Here is a 12,472-nt window from a genome sequence, read left to right as displayed (position 1 = left end):
AATTGTTTTTTCATATGTTTTGTCAAGTTTTCAAAGAAGTTATGCCAGAACTGTAATTTCAGACCCTGACACTCTCTCATGATCACAAATGGAAGTGTTGTACCCTCACTTAAAAATAGTTTTTACTTTTACCAAACATTTTTTTTCCTAAGACTGATATATGACAATCCCTTTTTGAAATATTAAAATGGCCATTTGCAAAAAGATCCAACTTATTGAGTTTAAATGCCCTTCAAGATCTAGTCCCTGCTCGCCTCTACAGCTTTCTTTTCATACTACATCTCTCTCTCTCTCTCTCTCTCTCTCTCTGTGTATATATATATATATATATATATATATATATATATATATATATATATATACACACACACACACACACACAACACACCACACATATATATTGCTTTGTAAGTCAAGTATTCATGTTTTTGATAGTTTGACCCATATATATGTGTGTGTGGTGTGTGTGTGTGTGTGTATATATATATTTATATTTTATATATATATATATATAATATAAATATATTGAAAATCTGGAGTATCTCAAACAGATAGTTTTTTTCTGTTAGTTTTAATTCCATTCAATTTCATATCATTCATTTTTTTCAAAAATTCCTTTAGATGCATTTCCCTTTCTTAACATCTGTACCCCCTATGAGATACAAATCTAATACATGCATGAAGGATTCCATGCCTACAATATCCAGCTTTCCATAATACTACAAGATAGTACCAGAAATATCTTTGTCATTCATCACCAAGTTCCTTGCACAGTATCTTGTAAACAGCTATCCTATTTCTTTTATTTAACTTTGAAAATGTCTTTGGATAGCAGGAACATCAAAGAGAGGTCAATTCAAATCTTAAGAACTGACAATTCTCAAAGTGGAAACTGATGAATCCTTGTAGGATGTAAATCTTGAAGACTTTCTCGATTGCTTATTGTTGTATAAAAAACTACTACATAACTTAGTGATGAAACAGGATTTTATTATTTCTCATGATTCTGTGGTCCACAGTCAACAAAGGGGCTGACTTCTCTGGAACATCCAAAATGGCTCAATTACATGAATGGTAGTTGGTACCATCAGCTGGGGGATCAGTTGAGAGTGGCAAATGAAACACCTCTTATCCACTGGACTGCTGTATGCACCCGGGCTTTTCACCGAGTGGTGGCTCAGCTCTAAGAGGCATGATGTGAGAGCTGGCAGTCCCTCTAAGGCTGGGTATCAAAGTTCCTTATTGTTACTAATGATGCATCTCATTTTCAAGGCCAGTCACAGGCCTACCCAGATTTAGGGCAGAGGAAATTATTTACACCTCTCGTTGTGATATGTTTGCACAAAGAGAGAAGGAACAGTTGGGGCCGTTATTTGAAACTAGTTTCCACAGGGGACCGGAAGAAATTATATTCTTGACATCTCCTTGAACCCTTGTTTCAATGTAGTTTTCTTTTTTTCACAGGTATGGGCTTGGAATGTGGAAAGACCCAGAACTAGGAATGTAACTTTGCATCAGTCTTTATCTGTTCTGTTGTGGCAGCAAGAGCATAAGTTCTTATCTGTTTAAAATATTTATATATCTTTTCTGGAAACAAAATCTGGTTAAGCTTTATATTCTCAGATGTTATTGCAGATCTCTATCTGTGAAACGACTTTTTCTCATTCATTCCTGTTAACCATCCTTCGCTCTAATCCTACAGTTTTTAAGGGTGTTGTTTTCCATTTTTTATCACAAGAAATAACTTTACTACAAGATATCAAAATGAACCTAACATTAAAATAAACAGAGTTTAAAGTATATGTGATATACTGTGGCAAAACTAGAAATATGATTTTTTAAATTTGTGATTTAATCCTTTAAAACATTTCCAGGGGTAAACTGTAATAGAAAAGTACTATTTGTGTTTTGTTTCCAAAAATGAAATCAAATAAATTGAGAATACTAAGCAACTGTACACACATTTCACTCTAGTAATTAAAAAATGTGACAATATATTACAAAATAAATTGCTTTTCATAACTATAAAAAATAGCAGATTACAGACTTCTAATATTTTCCTTGGGTGTAAAATAATCTTTAAATACAGTGAGAAAAAATCAATTACGCCACCCAAAATGTCAGTGATAATGCTAAAAGATATGCTTTTAGATACACCTGACAATTTTTTAAACATTCTCAATATTCATCTCACATATGTATATATGATTACAGATTTATGCCAGCTTAGATTTTGGAATGTGATCATACCATCAAAATAAATTTTTATTAAGATAGTAGAGATTACTATACCTCTTATATCTAACCGTTCTTTAGTGAGACTTTTTTAGAAGTTTGCTTCCTTAAATTGGTGGTTTCATCCAGAACTGAGAAAATATGTACATAAGGCTCTTTAGTCATAGACACAACTTTATATCAGGTAGAATGTCTTCTAGCCAGGTTACAAAAAAGTAAACAAAATATGGCTTTAAAATCATGTAAATTTATTATCTCACATGAAAAAAATGTAAATTAGGAAAGCTACTAGGGGTTCTAATTCTATGTCAATGGCATCATTGAGTACACTGTTTCTTTCAACCTTTCTGTTGTGTGGTCCACAGCATGTTGATTTTGCACCTGAATTTAGCTCCCATTATAGGTACAATATGGCTATTATAATTCCTGGCATCCCAACTAGTGGCATAACATAAAACTGAAAAATGGGGTATCTGTCATCCATGTGCTTCTTTTTAAGAGAAAGGACTTTTTTCTTGGTTGTCCTGTAGCATATCTCTTTTCATTGGTCCAATCTGGAAGATCTTTTGGATCAAATCATGATTCAAAAGAATAATCACTGTTATTAGAAATGGTTGTCATTGACTTAGGCTATTAACATGTATTCCGCATCTGGAGAAGTCATTGTTATATAGTAAGTAAATTATAAACTTATGCACATTAGTGTTTGTACACGTTTTCTAATCTACATCCAGGGATCTGCCAGTTACTATGATCTTAAATAATTATTCAAGCCGAAGTCCATATTCCACAATTCACTAAATTTGTCATAGAGCAGCACCAGAGATGAGGCTAATTAATACAAAAAAGTTCAAAGTATATTTCACAAAATAAATTGACAGGTGAACAATTAGCAAAATTGATATTATGGATTTAGTTGTTTAAATTAGTGAATTGGTGAATGTGTGTGGATCAGCTAAAATATTACAGAGACACTTGCTGCATTTGCAAGGAGGAGGTGTGTGAATTTAATAAGTCCTTTCCTTTTTACCATTTAAGATGCTATGCAAGGTTTCTTTGGAAATATTCCTGTGGATTTCCGAGTAGAAGACAGTGGCTATCTGGTGCCTTTTAAACTGAACTCAGCCTCTAGAATAGTCATGTTGCTTTTCATTAACCTTTCCTGAAAAGTGAGTTGAAAGACTGATGGGATTTAGCTAGTTTGTAGCAGATTGCAAGCCCCAATGGCTAGCATCTCTTCCCAGTGCCACATTTAGAGAAATAATACCAATTGTTTAAAATTGATCAGAGTAAGAGTATTTACGTCATAGAAACCAGCAAATGCTAGGTATTAATTTTTGGTTATACTATGCATGTATGTATGTATCCATTCATTGATTCACTCATTCATTGAGCTGGCTTAACAGTATACCACTGGTGTAAATGAATTAATTCAGAGAGGTGGGACTGCACAAAATTACACAACAGATTAAATGATCAGTGTGCTTATCATATATCTGATTATTAATATATGTTCCATGTGTACTGAAAGAATTTGGTGTAAGACTTTCATACTTTCAAGGTGGTGAAAAAAAAACACATATAACCCTTTACATCCTCTAAATACCAATGACTTCTTTTATGTACAAAAGCAAAGCAAAACAAACATAAATAAAGCAAAAAACTAGCAATTATAAACAACTAAACTATCTTGAAAGATCATAAATTATCTTCCCTAGGGGTGGATACCTAAATTAATTTGATTTCTGTTAGTAAGAGAGAAGAACATGATTTGGGTAGGCAAACTTTCACTAAAAATTTCAAATATTTCTCATTCACTCTCTCTCTTATTCTCTCTCTTTCTCTCTCTGGCTAGGGGTTTGGCTACCTATGCTGGGTCTGGCTGAGCTGTTCTAATCAAACAGAAGCTCCATCTGGACTTGCCTCCATATCCTTGATTGGGCTTAGGATTTCTTAATGTGTGTTCATTCTATGTCTCAGTCTAAACTGGTAGCAGCTAACCCAGTGGTGTTATTTTTTATGCGATGATAGATTTGCAAGAGGCCAAGCCCTAGTAAGTAAGCATATAACAATTAACCTGCCTCTATTCAAAACACGTCATAGAGCCAAGTCCAAAGTCAAAGAGTGGGTAGTATGAGTCCACAATGAAGTCAAGACATCACATGACGAATCCAAAAATAACAATAAAACAATCAAATTTGGGAAATGACATCCAGAGTTTCACAGAAATAAACCTGCACAAATTCAGCATCTATGCTTAAGATTTGTAGCAAGAGAAAATTCACTTAAACCAATAAACAAGCAACAGTCTTAATAAGCTGGAAGCCTCATAGCCTGACAGAATACTTTACAAATGTACTGTAACATGAAACACCAAAATTAAATAACAAACTCCAACATAGATTAGGAAAACTCAAAAACGATGGATGCTTTTGCCTCAGTGTGAGTGGCCAGAATATTGGCCTGAGCCAGAAACAAAGTATTTTATTCCTCATGGCATAGCTGGCAGCATGAGCTTCATCTTCCCTTTTATTCCTCTTACCCTCAAGTCCCACGGAGGAAAGAAGAGATGCAGAGGTGGTAGCCCAGGTAGATGTGTACACAACACATCTGTGTTCCAGCTCAGACACCTTGAGCTTAGAAAACTCCTAAGCTTATGATAGTAACTACGACCAACCTTTGCTCTGGAGAGAGATATGTGTTACCTTTCTTATCTTGGACGGTAAAGAAGTTGGCCCTCTCATCTGGAGGGAGACAATATACCTTCTTGTGAAAGTCACTATAAAAACATCCTTGAAATATTTTAAAATCATTCGAACAGCTCATTTTTGTTTTTTTTTTTTTTTATTGAGGTGACTCAGAACATTACTCTTCAGAAGATGTATATTGTTATTAAGCCTGCAATTATATCATAGATTTTATATACTATTGAACTTTTATAAAGTCAACAGGGTACTTGAAATGCATTTAGGTAAACTCTCATTTTCACGATGATAAAGAGAAGCAAGTTTTTCAAGGTCAAAATTTCTTAGATATGCATATTATTCCTGAGACCATGATTGATATCATCTTCCTTCTTGTCCAAATATTCTCAATTGTCCTCACCCTAAGCCAACACGTTTGCTGGTCTACAGGCTATTTCAATGGGATGAAGCAGACTTTTATCCCTAAGGTGTCTGAGCTCTCGTCGCCCTGCCCTTATGAGGTTCAGGTGGTGCAATGACCTATTTGCTATTGTCAATGGTACCAGTGCACCAAGAAGGACCAAGGGGTAGCCCTGAGCTCCACACACCTCTGTTCTCATCATGTAGCAGCAAACTCTTTATCTTCATACGTAATAATCAAGGTTGATATCAAGGTTAATTTCCTACACATTATTAGAACTTTTTTTTTTTTTTTTTGTCATCTGTTGGTCTAAATCCATGTAGAGGCCAAAATGACTAGACAGCTTGATTTTGAAGTATACCTTGAGTGAATGGGGAGATGTTAGTATCCCTAGGGAACTATACCAAAGCTGCAGGGGCGGGGCACAAATTCCTCAAAGGAGTCACTGAGAGTGATGGTGAAATCACAACTTCTTCTGTCCTTTGTGATTTCTGGATGTATGTGTTCTATCTGTAAAATGGCCATTGGGTCAAAGATTATACTGAAAATTGAAGGACACTGCCTCAGAAATGAAAGGCATCATCACTAGGCTGGTGCCCAGGTCAGACCTTTACGTGGCCATTCCAGTATTCCATCAGATAAACAATTCACAGTTAATGCTATACATCATTATAAAACCCTTACCCATATGTTCATTGTCACACTTTCTCCAAAATGAACATCTCTATCCAAGGATATGTTAGGCTGGATCATATATTAGTAATCAGACATATTTACAGCCCTCCAATAGTGGTGCTGGCTGAGGCAGTGCAGGAAGTGATGACAAACCAATTTTTGGAATGCATGTTTTTCTCTCAGTTAGGATGAATTATCGCCTTCGTTAATATGGAATGTATCCAAAGTGATCAAGTTGTACTAAGTGACTGGTCGGTCTTCTTGAGGGATGGTACCTCCATATTTGTCTATTTTGCTCATAGGTCCAATATTCTTCAGGAACAGAAACTAGGTAGTCTCTGTGAATGAAAGGCCTTGTTCAGCTCATGCTTGGCCTATGACTTTGCCACCATAACTGATGAATGAATTATGTGGACAATAATCTGAACATTTTGATTTGTCATCACATAGGTACACAGTCTTCAGTATTTCTGCTCCATTGACATAATCTGATACCATACCTACATAACCGATGCATATATTTCTTGTACATGTGCAAAAAATGCATATATTCTATGCATATATTCTTTAAGAACTCAATACTGCTGATGTTATTATTTCCCACGTATCACTGTGAGTGAAGGAAGTATCAGTAGTATTGCCAGTTGTCCTGGCTACATTACTGAGGCAAGCATTCATTCCCTGGTATTCATCATATATGATGAGTAATCAAGCCAACATTTATGTACGGATTACACAAAATCTGTGGAAGCTCCAGGCTGCCTCTTATAGAGAACAGAAAAACATAGTTCCTACCCTAAAATAGGCAAGCTTGCTCTCTAGGTCTGTTTCTCTTTGCACCTGCTTTTCTATCCCCTTGCTCAGAATAAGCCAGTTTCATTTATAAACTGCATATTATTGTATTCTGAAATATCTTTGCTGAAGATATGGTCAAGAATTAAAAAATGAACCCAAGTGTTAATTTTGCACGCTCAAGTCTCAGTGCCCTTCTTGCTTAACTGACTTTTATTTAGTTTAGTGCAGGATTTTAGTTGCCTAGTTATGAGGTAGTATATGGTCTCCTCAGAAAAATAAAAATAACTTCCATAGTAAAATAAATTTGGCAAACCTTCTTGGAGATTCATGATATAAATTAACCTTAAAAAGTTTCTGTGATGTCATATGATAGAGAAGTATGTTCTAATACACAGAGCTTTAAAAAAAACATTTAAATAATGCAAACCCTATTCAAATTTTCTAAAGAAAGAATTTATTGTATTACTTCATCCATAGGAGGAATTGTATATAGAATGTCTGGATCTAAGAGCAAAATTTACACTATCGAGGCTATCCATATTTCTATAGGCTGGCTTCATCCAATTGACAGCATATCTTTATGTAGTATGAAAAGGACAACTCCCATATATAGATTCACATTCTCTCCAATTGGTAAATCTATATATGCCTGCAGAGAAAGGCATTTAGCTAGACCCACTGAGCTCTCATGCTTGCCACTGAAATGATCACGGATGCCAACAGCACAATGATTGACCCAGCAAGGGTTACATGGTTGGCTTAGGAAGCAAGGGAGGCAGACCTCAAAGGAAACTGAGGGGTCAAGATATACCCTCTATGTATTCTACTGTATCTTACCATCTTATTTGACCATCGGAACCCTTTTATCAGATATGCCTAATAAAATATTTGGGCAGAGACTATGTAGATATTAAAAATTTTATAATTATCTATAGTTCAACTCACAGGGATATTATTGTGCCCACCTACATATAATTATTCCATTAATATGAATAAATAAAACATATATTGAATTTAATATACATGCATTATGAATGTACACTGTGGTTATATTTTTGAATAAAGTAAAATTGTGATGCTTTCTAGGCATTTGTTAACACATTTTAAAAACCTCACATTGCATTACATAATCTACTGGTCGACTATTGGACTTGAAAGATTCTTTTAATACAAAAAAGTCAGGGTTGGATAATCTAGCCAAGAACATTGAGTGAGAAGTGCTTTGATGCTTAGCTACATAATCAAACAATGTGACAATGGAAGTGGGAAGGTCAAATGAAAAGAAGTGGTGACAAATGGGCATTGATTTCAGGTCACTGAAGTATATCTCGACCAGTAAAATAGCCATCCCAAGTTATTATCCCAAGAATTTCACAGCCCACAGAAAATACAAAGTTTTCTAATACTGATATGTGAAAACATGTTAAAACACTTTTTATTAAAATAGGTGAGAAATATCCTGATTCAAAAATATCAAATGTAAAATCCAGTAGAAACATTCCAATTTTCTATTTAAACTTGTCCAGGTGTTTAAACTTAATGTTTGTCAAGGCTGGTGTAGCATGTGAAACAAACACAATTAGGAAAAGTGAAAATTATTACTAATAATAATTGATTTGCAAATAAAATCAAATTTTTGCCTGGGACTATTAAATTTAACATGAAATTAAAATTTAGTTGGGAGCTGTTGAAAAGGGGGAAACATTTTATTTTCAAGTTTTTAAATGCAGGTTTTAGGACACATTATAAAAATAACTTAAGCCCATCAATGTTTCAAAGTAATCGAATTTCTGTTGTTTCTATTTCAATAGGTTACAACGCTATACACTCATGAATCTAAGGAAGAAAAACAGAAATAATCCCTGACTCTATTTGTTCCCTTATCACTCAGAATTTGTCAACAATTATGTTTTGCTATTTTTAACTCCTTGAAAACTTTCATAATACTCTACCTTTTCATTATCTCACTACTTCCCTCGTTCAGACTTGTATTATTTGCCTAGACTACTGTATTAAGTTCTTCCTATTCTTCCTAATTCCAGTTTTTTCCTCCTAAAATCAAGAATTGATCTCTAACATTTAAACCTGACATCTTATTCACCACTCTTCAAGTCACTGTTAGTTTTCTATGTGAGTCGGCCTCCTATTATTATGCACAAGAAAGTATATAATCCAGTCTCTGCCTAGAATGAAGCTATATCTGTTGAAATTTCATGAAATACATAAATTACTATTTCCTCACACATCTGATTTAGGATCCATTCTGCTGCATGTGTCTTAGCTGATCTGATTTAAATAATATCTATTATTGCCAATAATAAGCTCAAAAGTATGGAAGACTTCAGAGCTAATTGACTCACCTGCACAAAAAATGTCAGCAATACCTACCTAGGCACTTTCCTTCTCTCAATCCTGCCATTTTTGGTAATGGTTTCACATTCAGCCTAGCAGCCATTCAAGGTCTATATTGCCCCTCCCCACAACACACACACACCCATGCAATATTTTAAAAACAAAAGGTACCATGATATTCTGTGATTTTCCTTTAGGAGCCAGAAAGTTGCTTTCAGATAACCACCTGAACATTTTTTCTCATATGCCGGTAGGTCAGTTAGAATTGGGTAATATGATCATTTCTGAACGAGTCACATGCAAGAGGCATGGGATTGCCTCCAGAATATTCAGGGACACCTTTTATTTTTCTATCCACACTTTAAGAAAAAGTTCAATTACAGTTGACATTCACCATTATATTAATTTCAGGTATACAGCATAGTGTTAGACATTTATATAACTTATGAGATGATCCCCGAGAGACAACCATGGTGAAAACTATGGATGGATCATGACTACATTTGGAAGATATGACATCTGAACAAAATTGGTATCTTATTAAACAGAAAGAGGAAATAGATGGTATTTATTTTGTCTACAGTTTTGCTAGGGTGGATTTCCTAATCCTAAATATGTCAGATATTATCTTCTTGAGGCAATCCTAAAATGAAATCCCCTCACCCTCATGCCAGAGTCAGTAGGCAATTCTTTCTTGGGACAGTAATCATAGGTTATACCTATCATTTAGCATAGGGTTATGTGTTACTATAACTGGCTCTTCTACTAATCTGTGAGTAACGTGTGTATTTAAACAGTATCTGTTGAATGAACTAGTGAAGACATGGTTACAAATTGTTCACAGTTACTAAAACTTTCTAGTAGAACCACTTCTCTTGAGTAGCTTAGGAAAAACCTTTGGGTATTGAAATTAGTAACAGGACTTCATTATAAAAATATTTAGTTTCTTATAGTCCACTCAAAACATGTTAGGATTATAAAGTATAGAGTATTGAGTTTCTTTGACCTTCTAAACTAGGTCAGGGATCTCTAATATATTCTGTTATTTCCAAGTCTTCTGCGAGGGACGATATGCCAATGGTCTTGTCATAGTTCCCCCAGCATTTCGCCAATGTGTATGCAACACAGAAATAATTCCCCCAGCATTTCGCCAATGTGTATGCAATGCAGACATAATAAATATGTATGATTAAATAAATATATTAAGAATATGTATATTTTACTTGTTAGACAATGTAATATCTTATGTAGCTTTTACTACATATAAATCTTTATTCAATAAGACGTTACTGCAGGAAATGCTACCTAGAATCCCAAAGGATGGCTCAAATTAATACCGTACATATTGGCAGGAGTCAAGAGACAATCAATCCATTTAAAGTTAGACCAGCTGCTTATAAGCCTTAATTGGCAGGAGTCAAAATGAGAGGTCGCCATTCTCAGGCACAGTGGATTTGAAGCCACCCATCACCAAAAGGGAACCGCACTACTAGAAAGAGATGTGCTTTTTGACACTCTGTCAGCAAGAGTCACGTAGGGCTCTTTGAGCACTGGATGCTTCTGGTCAGACTGCCTACCTCTTTCTCCCTTCCAGCTTTCTTTCTTCTCACTACTCTCTCTCTGTCTTGGGAAGATGAGGTATAGTCTCATTATGCCTTTCAAACCTGTCCCTGTCAGAACCCCCCACAAGAATCCCCATTTTCCTAGACTAGTCTTTTTGGCTGGGACTCCAACCCGAAGAATTGTCCATTGAAACTCTTGTTTCCATTCCCCATCCCTCATCAACTACCAAAGTGCTGCACTAAACCATCTATACTCATAGTCAAGCATCAGCAAAGTTGGTGATATTTTGGACCTCTTGAACAATCCTTTCATCTCTATTTCACCCAAAACCTGGTTCTATATTGCTCTTCATTCTCTGTTTGAAATAAAAGGTACCATGACATTCTGTTTTTTCTCTCTCCACCAGAAAAAGTCATTCAGCTGTGAAACCAGACTCAGCTACCAACTGTTGCTGCATGTGTTCATCATCTGCTGACCCTTGTGTCATTCTTCCGCATGATCTAGAGACTTTAGCTCCTGCCACACTGACACTGTCTCCAACACGACCAGTCATAAATCTCAATAATTTCAATGCCTATGTGAATCACTCTCCCCAAACCCTGGCCTCTCAGCTCCTTGATGCTTTCGCTTCCAGTTGTCAGGTCTCCAACCCCATCTCAGAACTGACACTCAAGGTCATGTACTAGATGTTGTCATTAGCAATAACTCTAACTCCTATATTAAACTCAGTTTCCAGTTTCTCCCTCACCACCCACCACGTTCCATTTTCCAATTTTTCTTCATTGAATATACTCTCAATCTTAATTACTGCTGTAAAAGATTGATTCCACTAATATATCTTTCTGGCTTCTAGCCTCCTTTATATGCATATAGTTTCAATCTCATGTTCAACCAGTATATACCATCTAATTATTTTCCTTTTTTGTTTGCTTTGCTCTACTAATGTGGCTGAATCATAACCCTGGATAAATCAAATATCTACCCATATGACATCTGTCTCCACACAGAGGAACATGGCTAGAACAAAACACATAACCACTGTTTTTCCACGTTCAATTTATGATCACTTACCTCAAGTGGTAATGCTTCCTTTTAGTTTGATAGGCAATTCTACAATATTTCCCTAGTCCTTCCTCTTCCTCATTCTTCCAAATGACCCTTTTAATGATTCTCCTTTTCTCTAAACTTATACATCTTTTTTTTTTCTTTTATCCTCACTCTCAGAGTATGATCTGAGAAAAAGAGAAACAATTGCAAGAGAAAAATCCAAAAGCTCCTGCTACATTTCTGTACCATCCACTTATCTGTACCTTTACTAGAATCTTCTGTGTTTTATATGTCTAAATGAATGAACTGTCTATCCTTTTAGCAAAGGGCACCACTTCCATTTTGCACATGCCTCATCCTATCTCAACTGCATGAGAACACAGGAGCATTTCTCCAGAAATCCCACTGTCTTCTTGCAATATCAATCTCCTTTCTATAGGATCAGACCAAACAGCATAAAGACCATACATTAACATTCCAACATACATACGCCTTTTTCAACTCAATTTTCATGCCATGTTTTGAACCATTTCTTTCCATTTAAAACTCATTAAAGAAGTTTTCTATAATTGATCTCTATAAATCAATTCTCTTGACAATTACAGTTCAAAGAGATGGCTCCCCACGACCTTGAGAAAGATATGTCTGGGTTTTGAAAGTGACAAGAATCTTTTTTTAAGGATTTACATCCCAAAAGTGC

Source organism: Rhinolophus ferrumequinum, chromosome 5 (genome assembly GCF_004115265.2).
Source record: "Rhinolophus ferrumequinum isolate MPI-CBG mRhiFer1 chromosome 5, mRhiFer1_v1.p, whole genome shotgun sequence".
NCBI classification, from domain to species: Eukaryota; Metazoa; Chordata; class Mammalia; order Chiroptera; family Rhinolophidae; genus Rhinolophus; species Rhinolophus ferrumequinum.
Note: the sequence above shows the minus strand (reverse complement) of the source record.